The 17,956-nt window shown below is 46.1% G+C and overlaps 1 protein-coding gene across 1 annotated transcript in view; it reads right to left on the bottom strand.

Annotated features, from left to right (window-relative positions):
- LOC140721763 (uncharacterized) overlaps positions 1 to 17,956 on the bottom strand; it is a 71,013-nt gene that overhangs the window by 18,569 nt on the left and 34,488 nt on the right. The window lies entirely within an intron of this gene.

Genomic DNA, 17,956 nt, shown 5'->3' with positions numbered 1-17,956 from the left:
AGCGATGTTAATTACTCATTACACCCAATAGTACAGGCGAAACAGCCGAGAGATCGTCTCCCCCGCTTCCTCGGCGGGATAAACCTCAAAGTAAATGTCCCGCTTTTTGATTTCTTTCCATTTCTTCCCGCTTCTGAAGCGTCCCCTGCGGCCGGAGTCTGATGTATCGCTGAGAGGTAGGAGGAGAACACTGGCCGAATCCCCGGGGACGGAGGGAATGAACCCAGCAGGGAAAGGAAGGGGGGGGGGTGCATTTTATTGGAAAGATGGAGTGGTGGCGAGCAGAGGGATTCACCACATTGGGGGTCAAACCGGCAGTCTATTGACCTACAAGTGGGGCCAATGGTCCGAGCAAAGTGGGGGGCGAATGGACCAGTCCAAGGACTTATTGAATGACAGGACGGTTTGGAGGGGCCGAGTGGTCTTCGTCTGTTCTGGTAGTCGGTCTGTTTAAAGACCCTTCCTGGGCCTGTAAGATGTCCCAGTGGGTGTTGTAGGGACCAATACTTGGAACCCAGTTGTTCCCAAACTGTGTCCACTATTTGGCTAAGAGACCAAATCCAACATTTCCAAATCAGTTATTGACACAAAATGCATCTTCATAGAAACCGTACAGCACAATTCAGGCACTTCAGCCCACTATTCTGTGCCGAACATGTCCTTAGCTTAGAAATTACCTAGTGTTACCCATAGCCCTCTAGTTTTCTAAGGTCCATCTACCTGTCCAGGAGTCTCTTAAAACACCCTATCGGTTCAGCCTCCAACACCGCCCCCGGCAGCCCATTCCACACACTCACCACTCTCTGTGTAATAAACACTTTCCCTCTGATGTTAGTCATTTCAGCCCTGGGAAAAGCCTCTGACTATCCACACGATCAATTCCTCTCATCACCTTATACACCTCTATCTGGTCACCTCTCGTCCTCCATCGCTCCAAAGAGAAAAGGCCGAATTCACTCAACCTATTCTCATAACGCACACTCCCCAATCCAGGCAACATTCTTGTAAATCTCCTCTGCACCCTTTCAATGGTTTCCACATCTTTCCTGTATTGAGGCGACCAGAAATGAGCACAGTACTCCAAGTGGACTCTGACCATGGTCCTATATAGCTGCAACATTACCTCTTGGCTCTTAAACTCAATCGCACGGTTGATGAAAGCCAATGCACCTTATGCCTTTTTAACTACACAGTCAACCTGCGTAACAGCTTTGAGAGTCCTACGGACTCGGACCCCAAGATCCCGCGGATCCTCTACACTGCCAAGAGTTTTACCATTAATACTATATTCTGCCATCGTATTTGACCTAACAAAATGAATGACCTCACACTTATCAGTGTTGAACTCCATTTGTCACTTCTCAGTCCAGTTTTGCAACTTATCAATGTCCTGCTGTAACCCCTGACAGCCCTCCAGACTATCAACAACATCCCCCCAAACTTTGTGTCATCAGCAAACTTACTATCCCATCCCTCCACTTCCTTATCCAGGTCATTTATAAAAATCACGAGGAGTAGAGGTCCCAGAACAGTTCCCTGAGGCACACCAGACATACAGACAGATATCCTTTATTGATCCCGAGGGAAATTGGGTTTTGTTACAGTCACACCAACCAATAATAGTGTAGAAATATAGCAATATAAAACCATAATTAAATAATAATAAATAAATTATTCCAAGTGGAATAACACTCCGAGGGAGGAGTTGTAAAGTTCGATGGCCACAGGCAGGAATGACTTCCTTTGACGCTCAGTGTTGCATCTCGGTGGAATGAGTCTCTGGCTGAATGCACTTCTGTGCCTAACCAGTACCTTATGGAGTGGATGGGAGTCATCCACTAGTCCACCAGTAATAGACCACTAGTCACCGACCTCCATGCAGAATATGACCCGACTACAACTATTCTTTGTCCTCTGTGGCAAGCCAGTTCTGGACCCACAAAGCAATGTCCTCTTGGATCCCATGCCTCCTTACTTTCTCAATCGGCCTTGCATGGGGTACCTTGTTAAAGCTCATCTGAAAATCCAAGCAAACAACATCCACTGCCTCTGCTTTATCTATCTTGCCTGTTATTTCCTCAAAATATTGCAAGTGATTTGTCACACATGATTCCCTGCAAAGGAATTCTGCTGACTTTGTCCTACTTCATCATGCCTCCCCAATTACAGTACCCAAAAAACTCACCCTTAATACACCCGAACATATTCCTGACCACTGAGATCAGACTAACTGTCCTATAATTTCACTGGACAACAATTTTGTTTTTTCAAAAGTGTTGCTTCCTCAGAATTTTTTTGTTTATGATAAACAGCTTGAAGATTAACACGAATATAATTTAAGACTACTTGTATCACGCAGGAATTTGGAAAAAACGACAAATTAACTGTTATTGAACATATGTCTTTAATTGCATAATGGTGCTGCTGCTTTGCAATAGTGCAACCAAGTAAAAAAATATTTTGTTAATGAATTTTCATTCGTACTCAGTGTCTGAGGCTTCTCGCTTAAGTGCCCAACACTAATTTGCAGCACACGAGGAGGAAGATGGGGAATCTGTCTGCAGTGAGGGGTTGGAGGGAGACTCTTTTGATAGCGAAACAGTGGACATCCTCACCCCTCCTGAGAAATCCTCAATTATACCTGTGAAGGAGATCAGAGAGTTCATTCTCACCTCTGAGGGTGCAAAGCATCGGCCTAAACTAACCTCGCTTCGCTGGTTTAGCATGCCGAGGCTGGTGAAGTCCCTGCGAGTCATCCTCAGACGGAAGGGGAAGGGAAGAGGAATGCTGTGTCGGGGAATGACAGGCGGCAGCTGAAATCCTTTCTGGATGACCTGGTGAGGGACATCAGAGAGGGAAGCAGCCTCGTTCCTTCGGGAGACGGTGGGTCACAGGGTGGCGTTGGCACCACTCGGGCCCGGAAAGCAAAGAGCATTTTTGCTTTCTTTCTGGATAGTGCGACTGAGGGCGCCTCCGCTCTCACTGGGAAGGGTACTGGTGCTGAGGCCCAGTCTGTTCCCAACATGAAGCTCACTGTAGCTGGTCTAAATTTGAATGGTAGCTGGGGGTTCTCTCTGAAGATAAAACACTCTCGCAGTCTTCAGTGATGGGAGGTATACGGTGAGTTTCCTGTAGGGAACCCATACCATCCCGGGGGACGAGTCCGCTTGGCTCCTGGAGTGGCAGGGAGGGGTCTACATGAGCCACCTCAGCTCCAGCTCTAGCGGGGTGGCGATCCTGTTGGCCTCGACCTTCCAGCCGGAAATGGTAAAAGCTCAGGATGTCGAGCCTGGCCGCCTGCTCCATCTGGCTGTGCGCCTGGGATGGTGAACCTCTGCATTTCATCAACGTGTATGACCTGAGGGGCGGGGTGATGCGGATGCGCCTATTCCTTATTCCGTCAGCTGTCCACTCTACTGAGCTCCATGGATCCTGGGGGTGGGGACATCAAATGTACCTTCGAGGTGGGGAACCTCTGCAGTCTCCAGCGCGACACAGCGTCGGCAAAGAAGCGAAAGGAGTTAGTCGGCCCCTTTGACTTGGTGGACGGCTGGCGGGATCTACATCCTGACTCTGGAGCCTTCTCGAGAAGGTTTAGAGGTGGAGATTCCCGAATAGACCGCCTCTGTGTCTCTCAAGCGTACAGCTCCCCCGCGACGGCAAACTGCATGCGGCAAATGTCGTCCTCGAAACATCACCTTGTGTGGATGGAATTTGCTCCTCTGCACTCTGAGGTGGGGCCGGCTGGTGGAGTCGTGGCATCAGCGCCGGACTCCGGAGCGATGGGGCCCGATTTCGAATCCAGCCGGATCCCTTGCACGCTTAACTCGACCTCGTAAAAATAAAACTGGAGAATGCTATAGAAACGAAAAGATCGGCGCATAATGCTTGTCATGACGGCGCCCGATGCATTCTTCTTCTCCGGATCCGGCACGGGCGCTGTAAGAACCAGCTGCTGGAAGACAGCCGGCTCCGCGTCTTGTTCGAGCGTTCTAGGTCGCCTGGAGGGAAAGACGGGTAACTGTTTTTATGTCGGGAGTATAGTAGTAGGTCGACAAAGAGGCGGGGCTCTGAGACTGAGCGGTTTGAGAGAGCGTTGCTGGACCTAGTGTATTGAAGGGGTCGTGACTGTCACGTGACAGCACTGCCCACTACCTGGTCGGAAGGCACGTCACCTGCCAATCAAGTTTTGACCCCTCCTCGCCCATCAATGCACTGTTACGGACCCGCAAGTTTCGTTCACTGTGGACTGTCACTTTAAACAGAGCGCTTCAGTGAGGCAGGACTATGATGTTGTTCACTGACCGACTCGCAGCTTGTTTACCTTTAAAACAAGGACACAGACAGTCACCGTCAGAAGAAGAGAGCGAGAGAGAGAGAGAGAGAGAGAGAGAGAGAGAGAGAGAGAGAGAGAGAGAGAGAGAGAGAGGGAGGGAGGGGGAGAGAGAGAGAGAGAGAGAGAGAGAGAGAGAGAGAGAGAGAGAGGGGGGAGAGAGAGGGGGGGAGAGGGACAGGGGAGGGGGAGAGAGAGAGAGAGAGAGAGGGAGGGAGGAGGGGAGAGAGAGAGAGAGAGAGAGAGAGAGAGAGAGAGAGAGAGAGAGAGAGAGAGAGAGAGAGAGAGAGAGAGAGAGAGAGAGAGGGGGGGGAGAGACGAGGGGAGAGAGAGAGAGAGAGAGAGAGGGAGGGAGGGAGGGGGAGAGAGAGAGAGAGAGAGAGAGAGAGAGAGAGAGGAGAGAGAGAGAGGAGAGGAGAGCGAGAGAGAGGAGAGGAGAGAGACGGAGAGGAGGAGAGAGAGAGAGAGGAGGAAGGAACCCTGGAGACAGGCATCAGTTCCAGCTTGTGGAAGCTGGGGATTTGGAACTCTGCTCACCCACAAGGGTGGGGTGATCATCGATCCGGTGCACATCCGATGTGTGGCTGTCACTCCGTATAATCCAAAGGAGTGGATTTTGGAATGTCCTGTGGGACCACTCGAAGTTACCCTTTGCCTGGGTGTGTGATGTGGTAACCCCTTGAAGACGGCATCCCTGTGACAGATCACTCTGGTGGTAATTCGTGTGTGGATTTGGAACGGTTCGACGGAGGATCTTCCAGCACTGATGTTTATTAATTACCACCGTGGAAACCCGTGGAATTCGGCGTAATTGCCTTCTCTCTACGTTTTACCCTGGGTTACAAATATCTCTCTCCCATCATTTACTCCGTGGATGAACTGAACTTCCATGCTTTCCCATCTATAGACTCGAAGCCTTGTTCCGCCGAGCTCAATAGTTTGGGAGTTACATTTACACACACCTACACATAACAGTGTTAATTTTTGTTTATCTTGGTTAAGTTGCTATATTATCAGTAGACACTAATAAAGATAGTGGTTTTAACATCCGGGCGCTCCAGTGACCACTGCCGGTGGTGCCACTAAGCTGGGGGCTCCCTGGAGTTTGAACGGGACCCGCTAGATTTGCGGCCACCGCGCCTACCCGTGGCTTCTCGCGAGCTGGTCCGGCTGTTGCTTTATGTGCCATATGTGCTGCCCTTTATCCACCCCCTGAACGATCTGGGGGAGCACCCGACACACAGCGGCCACCGGGACAAGAGGGCCATCACGGAGGCGGAGAGGTTCTGGACGATAAGCCTGTCCCAGATACGGCACGGCCCGATTGTCCCATGAGGTGATCCAGATTACCAGTGTGCTCGGGGACGCCGGCCAAACGAGATGGCCTCACCCGAACGGCGACAGAGCTGGCGGCCGCCAGGATGGTCACCCTGCAGAATCTATAGGCCCCGGATTACATACTGGCGGCTGATGGTGGTACCTGTGCAGTGATTGGTAAGGAGTGCTGCACGTTTACCCCTGACGTGTGTGGAGCAACATCACCCACTGGGCTGCTCACATTCGGGACTCGGTGGCTAAAATTCAAACATTGAGGGACCAGCTCCTCCGGCACGAACACCTCATGGGGAAAACTGGTGGCCGTTTGGGTCCCTGGGCAACTGTCACCCACTGGTCGATTGCATTCATTCTCGTTATCATCGCTGTGTGTATATTATGCTGTGCTTGCCAAACTATTCAGAGCACGTCTGCCTTTTTTCAGGCCTGTACAGTCACATACAGCGTTAACCTTAGAAATAGTTGAGTGTAAGACTTCCATTAAGATATATCACTTTCCTTCTCACTGTGTTACATGTAATGCTTGGCGAGTGGCGTGGATCCGAGTTATGGATTTTATTGGACGGGTGTCGTTGACAGTCACGTGACACCACAGCTCACTACCTGGTCGGAAGGCACGCCACCTGCCAATCAAGGTTTGACCCCTCCTCCCCATCAATGCACCACCCCAACACTGGCCCCTTTAATTAGCTTTGTACTTGGCCTCGAGCAATTGGCCTTTGTAATCATCGTAACTCTGCTGGTACAGAGCCATTGGCCCCCCTGTGAATTACCAGGGCGGGACCCTCCAGCCTTGCTGCACTATAAAGGGTGCCACGTGTGCTGGACCCTTTCCATTTGCCATCTCCGAGGGACCACCCCTACTTCACCCCAGGCTGAGAACCGTGGAACGGAGCTGGAGGAATTGTTGGTGAGCTGTGTATTGAATACTGTTGGGAGCGTTGATTACTGTCCCTTTTAACATAGAGCCGAGCCTGCACAGAGACAAGGGGTGGAGAGTATCGTATTGACTTTTCCCTTGGTTGTGTGTGCGCGTGTACTTTGTCCCCAGGCGATCTTCCCACATTCATTAGTAATTGACCGTGTGTGTTTTATTGCCGATCCGACTTTCCTCCTCCCCACGACTGCTGTAAATTGTGTGCATGTTGCTTCAGTTGCCATTTTTCCCACGCTTGCCTTCTGTAAATAAAATACTTTACTGCCAAGACTGTGTGTCCGAACTCCTTGCCTTTGAGACCTACCGAATCTGTTTCCCCACTTACCACACTTGCTCACCCATTTACATTGTCTACGTTCATGCGATATGGGTGTTGTTTAATCGGTTTGGCTTGACCAATATCTATGTCGTGTACTGCGACCGTGGTTTGCTTGGGAACATGGGAAATAAATCTTTAAACTTCAGAATTAATTCCTTCAGCTGTTGTTCTTGTTTTGGTTGCAGATGAGACAACTTGTTAGCAATGTTTTCTGGAACAACCGAGTTCATGAGCCTAACTGGGACCACGTTTGGCTTGTGAAAAGTCTCAGACGAGTCAATTGTTTCATTCTCAGGGTTGCCAGATTCATATGTTTTTGACAACAACACTCACAGACGGTGCCTGTTTGTCAAAATAAGGCTTTATCATATTTATGTGTAACACCTGTGTTAGTTTACGTCGGTCGGGGTGTTTTAATAACATAATTCACATCATTAATTTGAGAGACTATTTCATACAGTCCTGTTGAATTTCGCCTGAGGTGGATTCGTCAACATTGGAAATAGGCAAGCACCTTATTCCCACCTGGTATTTTCTTTCACAAGCCCGCTTATCAAAGCAGCACTTCATTTTGTTTTGAGAAATCTTTAAGTTTTGTCTCGCTAGAGTACAGGCCTGGTGTAGTTTTATTTTTGAACTTCAAAACATAGTCTAACAAGTTAACATCAATCCCATCAATCCACTGTCCCTTTAAACAAGGTCAAAGGTCACCTCACTCTGTGACCAAATACAAGTTCAAATGGACTAAATCCCAGTGATTCCTGGACCAACTCTCTTACTGTGAACAAAAGCAAATATATTCCTTCATCCCAGTCTTTTCCATTTTCAACACAGTGTCTTTTTTTGGCGTGTGCGTGCGAGAGGTCCGATGATGTCTTTTTCAAGCCTTTACAAGGCACGGAGCGAGAGAGAGAGAGAGACAGTGTGGAACGCATTATGTCTTAATAATTGTTTTGAGGGTAGAATGAAATCTTTCTAGAACCCATGATGGAATGCGGATTATGTAATTTGTTTAGCTCCCAGTTCATAAACTACCTGCTGGAATAATCCAGATGTAAAATTACTTCCTTGATCAGACTGGATTTCTTTAGGCAAACCAAATCAAGTAAAAAAACTTGGTAACAGCCTTCGCCAGATTTTTAACTTTAATATTTCTGAGAGGTATTGCGTCTGGGATCTGGATGCAGTACACATAATAGTTAGCAAATACTGATGGCCAGCTTTAGCCTTTGGCAATGGGCAAACTCAATCCATGACAACTTTAGAAAAGGGTTCACCGAATGCAGGTATAGACCACGGTGGGGCCTCCTATCAAACCGACACTGACTTGACAAGTGTGACAGGTTCTGCAAAAGGTCACAACATATTTCCCCAAATTAGGCATGTAGAAGTATTTCATAATCCCGTTTACAGTTTTATTCACTCCAAAATGTCGACCTGAGGGCATACTGTGAGCCAAAGTTTAAATTTCAGCCCTATAAACTTTAGGAACTACAACTTGGTGAACAATTGCCCATTCCTCATTCGCTGGTATAGCAGGTGGCCTCCGCTTCCTCATTAACACTCCATCCTCCAGATAATACCCTACTGCCACTTTCTTAATCGCATCATCTGAGAGAGCTGTTTCTTTCAAAGCTTCACTCTCAGGGTCTCGGTTCTATTCTGCTATAAACTCCTTCCAAGACAGGGATAAATCTTTCTTATCAGACTTACTACCTGAATCCTGTTGAAACAATGAAGGCAGAAAAGTCCCTGACAAGTCATCATAACCTGAATCCCGATTTTGGCTATCATGGGTATTAGAATCATGCTGCACAGATCCGTCTGCGTCGGCAGAATTTTTATCCATACTGCGACTTACCTGCGCAGGAAGGATAAATGTTAAAATCCATCTGTGGGTCGTCAGTGGTTGGCTTAGTTGTCAACTGCACTGCAGGAACAACTTTACCATCTGCCAGGTCATTCCTAACAGCAAAGTAACATCTTCCACCGGTAAACTGGAGCATAATCCGATCTTAACAGGTCCCGAAACCAACCCTGACTGTGAAGTTACACTTGTGCAATGGCACAGAAACGATACCGACCCCAATGCCTTTAATAAGATTTACCTCTCCAGTGTTAGTCTCAGCACCAAACTTTAGAACACTGTCTAATATAAGTGACTGAGAAGCCCCAGTAACTCAAAGAATTTTCACTGGTACCGGGGTTGACCCTTCCTTTTACTAATACAAACCCATCTGACATAAAATGATCGAATCCCTTCTTAACTCGGTCAGACCTCTCAGACCTTAATTGAGCCTCAACAGAATGTTCAGAACCCTGTGGGTTTATAGGTGCTTCAACATACTGAACACAGGCATTCGGGACTGCCTCCTTTTCCTTTTTCTTCTTCAGGACAGAACAATTAGCCATCATATGACCAGCTTTCTTACAATAGTAACAAGTGAGACCAGAATATTTCTCCTTCAACTGTTTCCCTTCATCCTTACTCTTGTCACTGGTCCCAGCTTCAATTTCTGGTTTTTCCCCTGCTACTCTTTTGGAAGCTCTTATTCTGGGTAAACTTAACCTTATGAGTTAAAACAAACTCATCTGCTAATCTAGCAGACTACTGCAAAGTGACAGCATCCTTTTCATCTGAATATGTCTTTAGGTCATCAGACACTCAGCTTTTGAATTCTTCAATTAAAACCAACTCTTTCAAGCTGTTAAAATCATCCTTCACATTTTTACATGTGCACCAGCAGTCAAAACACACAAACTTCTCATAAGCAAATTCCATATAAGTCTAGTTCACAGATTTCCTCAAATTTCTAAACATTTGCTGTATGATTCTGGGACCGACTCGTAAGCTTTGAGCACAGACGGTTTCACTATGTCATATCACTATGTGATAAGGTTCCACACGGTAAGTTTATTCAGAAAGTCAGAAGGGATATTTGGCCAGGTGGATTCAGAATTGGCTTGCCTACAGAAAGCAGACAGTCGTGGTGGAGTGAGTATATTTTGGATTTGAGGGTTGTAACTAGTGGTGTCCCACATGCATCGGTACTGGGACCCTTACTTTTCATGATTTTTATTAACGACCTGGATATGGGGGTAGAAGGGAGGGTTGACAAGTTTGCAGATGATACAAAGGTTGGTGGTGTTGTGCATAGTGTAGAGGATTGACAAAGATTGCAGACAGACATTGATAGGATCCATGAATGGGCTGAAAAGTGGCAGATGGAGTACAACCGGAGAAGTGTGAGGTGGTGCAATTTGGAAGGTGGAACTCCAAGACAGAGTACAAAATAAATGTCAGGACACTTGGTAGTGTGGAGGAGCAGAGGGATCTGGGGGTTTATGTCCACAGATCCTTAAAGTTGCCTTACGTGTAGGTAGGGTAGTTAAAAACGCTTTATGGAGTGTTAGCTTTCATAAGTCGAGGGATAGAGTTTAAGAGTCGCAAGGTAATGGTGCAGCTCTATAAAACTCTGGTTAGGCCACACTTGGAGTACTGTATCCAATTCTGGTCACCTCACTATAGGAAAGATATGGAAGCATTGGAAAGGGTACAGAGGAGATATATCAGGATAATGTCTGGTTTAGACTGCATGCATTATGATCAGAGATTAAGGGAGCTAGGGCTTTACTCTTTAGAGAGAAGGAGGATCACAGGAGACATGATAGAGGTATACAAGATATTAAGAGGCATAGATAGAGTGGGCAGCCAGCGCCTCTTCCCCAGGGTACCACTGCTCAATACAAGAGGACATGGCTTTAAGGTAAGGGGTGTGAAGTTCAAGGGGGATATTAGAGGAAGGTATTTTTTTTAACTCAGAGAGTGGTTGGTGTGTGGAATGCACTGCCTGAGTCTATGGTGGAGGCAGATACACTAGTGAAATTTAAGAGACTACTAGACAGGTATATGGAAGAATTTAAAGTGGGTGGGGGATATATGGGAGGCAGGGATTAAAGGTCGGCACAACATTGTGGGCTGAAGGGCCTGTGCAGTGCTGTTCTATGTTCTATAATCAGCTGCTTCATCAATTATCAAAGCAGAATAGGCTTGCTGAGCCTTCCCCTTAATTACACTATGTAAGAGAATAGGCCAACCCTCTTTTGGCCACTTTAAACTCTGAGCAACCTTCTCAAAATACTGGAAGTGTTTATCAACCTTTGCCTTGTCAAATGGAGGTAGCAATTTAACTTCCCAACTGGCCTCAAACTTATCACCAGAGTGTAACACTAGACCCCTTTGCTGTAATCTCTCTATCTTTTCCAGCTGGAACAGCCTCTGTCTTTCTGCTTCCTCCCACTGTTTTACTGCCTCTTCTCTCCGTTTTTCTGCCTCTCTAGCTTTAAACGGCCTCTGCCTTTCCGCAGCCTCCATCTTTAATTTTTGTCATTTGTATGGGAGCTCAAGCTCACTAGGTTTACTTTCAGGAAACACCTCCAACACCTCCACTTTAAACACACCGTCAGATACATAATGTTCAGCGATTATCCTCTGCATCAGTGCCCTCCTGATTATAAATTTCACCTCAGCAAGTTTTAACCTTTTTAGCAATACCCAACAACCCAGTCCTTCTGGCGTCCTCTAATGCCTCAGATGTTGGCCCTTCCAGATATCTATCAACATCCATTGCTGCTGATTTTCCACCCACAAATAAATCAAAATTGATTTCCCCAATGAAATCGATAATTAATCAATACGCCCCCAAATCTATTCATATCCTGGACACAGGCCCCAATTTTGTTACGAATCGTCCCACTTTAGAAAAGAACCAGCAGCAATAGACTGCACCTGAGTCTGTTTTTGATGTTAAAACTATCCTTATTAGAATCTCATTGTAATTTAGTAACTTAAGCAAGATGAACAGAAGTTAACAGTGTTATGTGTATATATGTGTGTAAATAGAACTCCCAAACTATTGAGCTCGGGGGGAACAAGACTTGGAGTCTTGAGATACTAAAGTATGAAAGTTCAGTTCAACCACGGAATAGGTGATGAGAGAGAGATATTTGTAATCCAGGGTAAATGTCGAGAGAAGGAAATTTTGTCGAATTCCACAGGTTCCATGGAGGTAAAATGGGAGAACAGTCACTGTAGATTTTATCTGTCATTGTTCCAAATCCATATATGAATTATCACCGAAAGTGACTTGTCACAAGGGGTATCCTCTTCAAGTGAATTACCACACCACGCCCAGGCAAGGGTTAATACATTCAGTGGTCTTCACAGGATACCCCAAATCCGATCCACTCCTATGGATCAAACGAGATGACAGAATCGATAATTAACCCACACTTGTGGTCATAGGAAAGATCCAAACAGTGACTCTTGGCCACGAGTTCCCTGGTTTCAATCCTTCCATTTTTCCTCCTTCATCTCTGTCTGACTCTGAGTGTCTGTGTCCTTGGTTAAAACTAAACAAGCTGCGAGCGATGTAAACAAGCAGCAAGTCATACTGATTCACCTTCTTAATCTCTCTCTCTCTTAAAATGACAGTCCACAGCAAATGAAACATAGGGATTCATAACAACGGCCACTCCCCAGTGTGAGCTGACTGGTGTGCCAGTAGTCGGGATGACTGAGTGAATCCTTTCCCACATTCTGAGCAGGGTGAACGGCTTCTCCCCAGTGTGAACTCGCTGATGACTCTGTAGGGTGGATAACCGAGTGAATCTCTTCCCACAGACTGAGCAGGTGAACTGCTTCTCCCCAGTGTGAACTCGCTGATGTTTCTCTAAGGTGGATGAATCAGTGAATCTCTTCCCACATTCTGAGCAGGTGAATGGCCTCTCCCCAGTGTGAATTCGCTGATGACTCTGTAGGGTGGATAACCGAGTGAATCTCTTCCCACAGACTGAGCAAGTGAACGGCTTCTCCCCAGTGTGAACTCGCTGGTGTCTCTGTAGGATGGATGAATCAGTGAATCTCTTCCCACATTCCGAGCAGGTGAATGGCTTCTCCCCAGTGTGAACTTGCTGGTGTCTCTGTAGATGGTGTAACTGAGTGAATCCCTTCCCACATTCTGAACAGGTGAACCACCTCTCTCCAGCATGAACTCGCTGATGTACTTTCAGTTTAGATGATTTAGTGCATCCCTTCCCACAGTCTGAGCAGGTGAACAGCCTCTCCCTAGTGTGAACTCGCTGATGTACCAGTAGGGTAGATGACTCAGAGAATCTCTTCCCACAGACTGAGCAGATGAACGGCTTCTCCCCAGTGTGAACCTGCTGATGCCTCTGTAAGGTGGATGACTCAGTGAATCCTTTCTCACATTCTGAGCAGGTGAGCGGTTTCTCCCCAGTGTGAACTCGCTAGTGTGCCAGTAGTTGGGATGACCGAATGAATCCCTTCCCACACTCTGAGCAGATGAACGGCCTCTCTCCAGTGTGAACTCGCTGATGACTCTGTAGGGTGGATGACTGAGTGAATCTCTTCCCACAGTCTGAGCAGGTAAATGGCTTCTCCCCGGTGTGAACTCGCTGATGTACCAGTAGAGCAGATGACTCAGAGAATCTCTTCCCACAGACTGAGCAGATGAATGGCTTCTCCCCAGTGTGAACTCGATGATGAACTTTCAGTTTATATGAGCCAGTGAATCCCTTCCCACAGTCCAAACAGGTGAATGGCCGCACACCGGTGTGAACTCGCTGGTGAGCCATTAGGTCAGATGACCGAGTGAATCGTTCCCCATAAATTCCGCAGATGACCAGCCTCTGCCTATTGTGAACTGACTGGTGTTTCCACAGGTGGGATGACTGACTGAATCCTTTCTCACACACAGAACAGGTAAATGGCCTTGCCCAGTATGAACTTGGTGATGTACCTTCAATTGTGATAACTGAGTGAATCCATTCCCACTGTCTGAGCAGGTGAATGGCCTTTCTCCTGTGTAAAATGACGGGCGTGCCAGTTGGTCAAATGACCGAGTGAATTCCTCCCCACAGTCTGAGCAGGAAGGATGGTCGATTGAATCCCCTGCTCCACTTCTAAAATATCTGGAAAGAGTCAACAAAACTGGCATGCCATGTTTGAGATTCCTGGAGACAAATTCCTTCTCATTTTTAACCTGTAAAAAGATTTACAAAATCCATCAATGGGTGTAGAACAACATCTCAGATGAGATTACTTGAGTTGCCAACGTTTGATTTGGTATCACACTGTTACAGTGAGGTTCAACCCGTTGGACAGAGAAATCATCTCCTGACTGGGCAGAGTGCTAGTATCTGGAATGACCATCAATTCCCTGATAATCTTCCTGTCTCTATAAGAATGGGGCCTTTCTGCCATCTCCAATTTGTACCTTGGCTGAGTTGAACTCTCTCCATTGGTATTATTCCCTGCTCCTGCTGAGCTGCATGGGTTCCTGGCTCCACAGTAACTGAAACAGTCTCACGCAAACAGTCTTTCTAGATGTGCAGCTGGGATTTTCTTTTACGTATGATTAACTTAAATTGCCACAGCTTTAACGCCATGTAGAAAATTCCTGCTGAGATGAATGGTTGGTCCACATCTGTTGAAAGGACAGAGTGATTTTTTGTATTATTGTAACAGTCATAGAAAATTACAACACAGAAACAGGCCCTTTGGGCCATATAGTTTGTGCTGAACTATTTAAACTGTCCACTTCCATACTGCTAACATCCAGGTACCTACACGAACATCTTAAATGTTGAAATCGAGCTCGCATGCACCACTTGTGCTGGCTGCTCATTCCACAGCCGGATGACTGTCCGTGTGAAGAAGCTTCCCCTCATGTTCCCCTTAACATTTCACCTTAAAACCCTTAGCCCATGGACTCTGGTTGTGGTCCCACCCCATTTCAGTGGTAAAAGCCAGCTTGCATTTACACTATCTATGCCCCTCTATCACAATCAAATATCCCCTCAATCTTCTACATTCCAAGGTATAAAGTCCTAACCTGTTAATATTTCCTTCTAACCCATGTCCTCCAGACCTGGCAACATCCTTGTGAATTTTCTCTGAACTCTTTCAAAGTCCTTACATCTTTCCTGTAGGTTGGTGACCAAAACTGCACACGATACTCGAAATTAGGCCTCACCAATGTCTTCTACAAATCAACATAATATCCATTTATTGTTGTCAGTACTTGCTTCATGAAGGGCAATGAGCTAAAATCTTTCCTTCATCTCTATCTAACTGTGATACCACTTTCAGTGAATTAAGGACTTGTATACCCAGGTCCCTTTCTTCTACAACACTCCTCCGTGCCTGACCAGTCACTGTGAAAGACCTCCCTTAGTAGATCATACCAAAGTGCAACAACTCACACTTATCTGCATTAAATTCCATTTTCCATTTCTCAAAACATTTTCCCAGCTGGTCCAGATTGCACAGCAAGATTAAATGTTTTTTGGCATTGACTACATGGGCCAAAGAGCCTGTTTCTGTACTCAACTTCTCCATGTTTATATGGCAGAGAAGCTGGCCAAACTTGTTTGGAAGGGAAAGGGTAGGAGTGACAATTGAGCAGCAGTGGCTGGAATTTCTGGAGCAATTCAGGAGCTGAGTGATTCCACAGAAGTGGAAGCATTAGAAAGACAGGAGGACACAACTGTGGCTAAAATGAGAAGCCAAAGCTAACATAAATGTCAAAGAGAGGGCAAACAAACAACAAAAACTATTCACAAGCTTTGAGAAACCAAAAGAAGACAACAAAAAAAGTCAGATGAGCTCAGTGCGTGGAATCATGACTTGTAGTCATTAATGGGTCTCGGTAGCACCCAACAGTCTGAGGCATTTAGAGGAACAAAATATACGAGGCTTCAATTTCTCTTCAAAAGCAAGGTTCCCTGGACCAGTTACCTTTCAACTTTCATTTTGGCAGGCACATACAAACACTGCATCCTTAAAAATTCACATCTGAAGGCCTCCCACTTACAGGTACTCCTTTGCCAGGAAACAACCTGTCCCAAACCACACTTGTCAGATTCTTTCTGATACCATCAAAATTGACCTTTCTGCAATTTAGAATCTTAACCCCTGGACCAGATCTTTCTTTTTCCATATTTACTTGGAATCTCATGGCATTATGATCACAAATTCTGTCACCACCCTGGATCATTTCCTAACAGCTTATTGCACACTTCTATGTCGGGAATTCTACGTACTGATTAAGGGCACATTTGACAAACTTTACCCCATCTAATCCTTTTACAGTATGGGAGTCCCAGTCAATATATGGAATGTTAAAATCACTTACTGGAACAACCTTTGTTTCTTGGCATGGTCTGCAATCTCTCTACAAATATCTCTAAATCCCTCAGACTGTTGTGTGTAAACAAGCCCCTATAATGGCCACAATATCATAATTCCCTGTCCTGAGCTCATCAGGGTTTCCTACAATGCTTCTTGCATTGTGATATACACAGCTCAGCACATTCATCGCACCATGCTCAACCATTTGATTGCTGACTCTGTCTGAGATCTGAACAACATCTGACTGGTGTCAAGAAAACAAACTCTCCCTCATTGTCACAAAAACAAAGCAGCAGGAGGAATGGAGACAGGCTGACAGCAAAGGATCTGGGGCTGAGAGGGTGAACAGCTTTAAGATCCTCGGCATAAACATCACCAAGCATCTCACATGGTCTGTACATACCGGCTGTGTTGTGAAAAGAGCGCAGCAGCACCTCTTTCACCTCAGATAGTTGAAAAAGTTGGGGATGGGGACCAAAATCCTGAGGACATTCTACAGGGACACAATAGAGAGCATCCTGACTGGCTGCATCACTGCCTGGTATGGGAACTGTACTTCCCTTAATCTCAGGAACCTGCAGAGAGTGGTGCGGACAGCCCAGCGCATCTGTAGATGTGAACTTCCCACTATTCAGGACATTTACAGAGACAGGTGTGGAAAAAGGGCCCAAAAGATATTCACAACCACAAACTGTTCCTGCTGCTGCCATCCAGGAAACGGTACCACAGCAAAAGGAGCAACAGGCTCCGGGACATCATCTTCCACCAGGCCATCAGACTGATTAATTCATGCTGATACAACTGCATATTTATGTTATACTGACTGTTATATGCACAAACTATTTATTATAAATTACTATAAATTACACATTGCACATTTAGATGGAGATGTAACGTAAAGACTTCTACTCCTCATGCATATGTATGTAAGAAAGTCAATTCAATTCAAATCACCCTCTCCACTATCTGTCCTGTCTTTCTGGCTCCCATTCCCCCTACAAATCATTTTAACCACATCAGCACCCCCCTCCACCACACTTGCTCTCGCAGCCTTACCACGAGGATATTAGTCCCCTTCCTGTTCTGTTCCCCTAACTAATGAATCCCCTATCACTCCTTTGACATTCCTCTGCCAGGTAATCCCCCCCAATACTTTCTAAAGTGTTCCACCTGTTGCTGTCGGGGATGGCCACAAGAGTGCTCTGCGATGGGTATGTAACCTCATTCCCCTTCCTGACTCTCACCCAGTTTCCTGTGTCCTGCACCTTGGGTGTAACTCACTTCTCTTCATGTCATATCTATCACCCCCTCCAACTCCCGGATGATCCGGAATTCATCCATTTCCAGTTCCAACTCCTTAAAGTGCTGGGTTACAAGCTGCAGCTGGATGCACATCTTGTAGGTGAGGACATCAGGGACACTGGAGGTCTCCCCACCTTCCCTCCAATACCCCTCTAATTTGTAATGACGTGTGCACATAAATCATGTAGATAGATAGATACTTTATTCATCCCCATGGGGAAATTCAACTTTTTTCCAATGTCCCATACACTTGTTGTAGCAAAACTAATTACATACAATACTTAACTCAGTAAAAAATATGATATGCATCTAAATCACTATCTCAAAAAGCATTAATAATAGCTTTTAAAAAGTTCTTAAGTCCTGGCGGTAGAATTGTAAAGCCTAATGGCATTGGGGAGTATTGACCTCTTCATCCTGTCTGAGGAGCATTGCATCGATAGTAACCTGTCGCTGAAACTGCTTCTCTGTCTCTGGATGGTGCTATGTAGAGGATGTTCAGAGTTATCCATAATT

Source organism: Hemitrygon akajei, unplaced genomic scaffold, assembly GCF_048418815.1.
Source record: "Hemitrygon akajei unplaced genomic scaffold, sHemAka1.3 Scf000061, whole genome shotgun sequence".
Classification (NCBI taxonomy): Eukaryota; Metazoa; Chordata; class Chondrichthyes; order Myliobatiformes; family Dasyatidae; genus Hemitrygon; species Hemitrygon akajei.
This window is presented reverse-complemented; position numbering and strand designations above follow the sequence as displayed.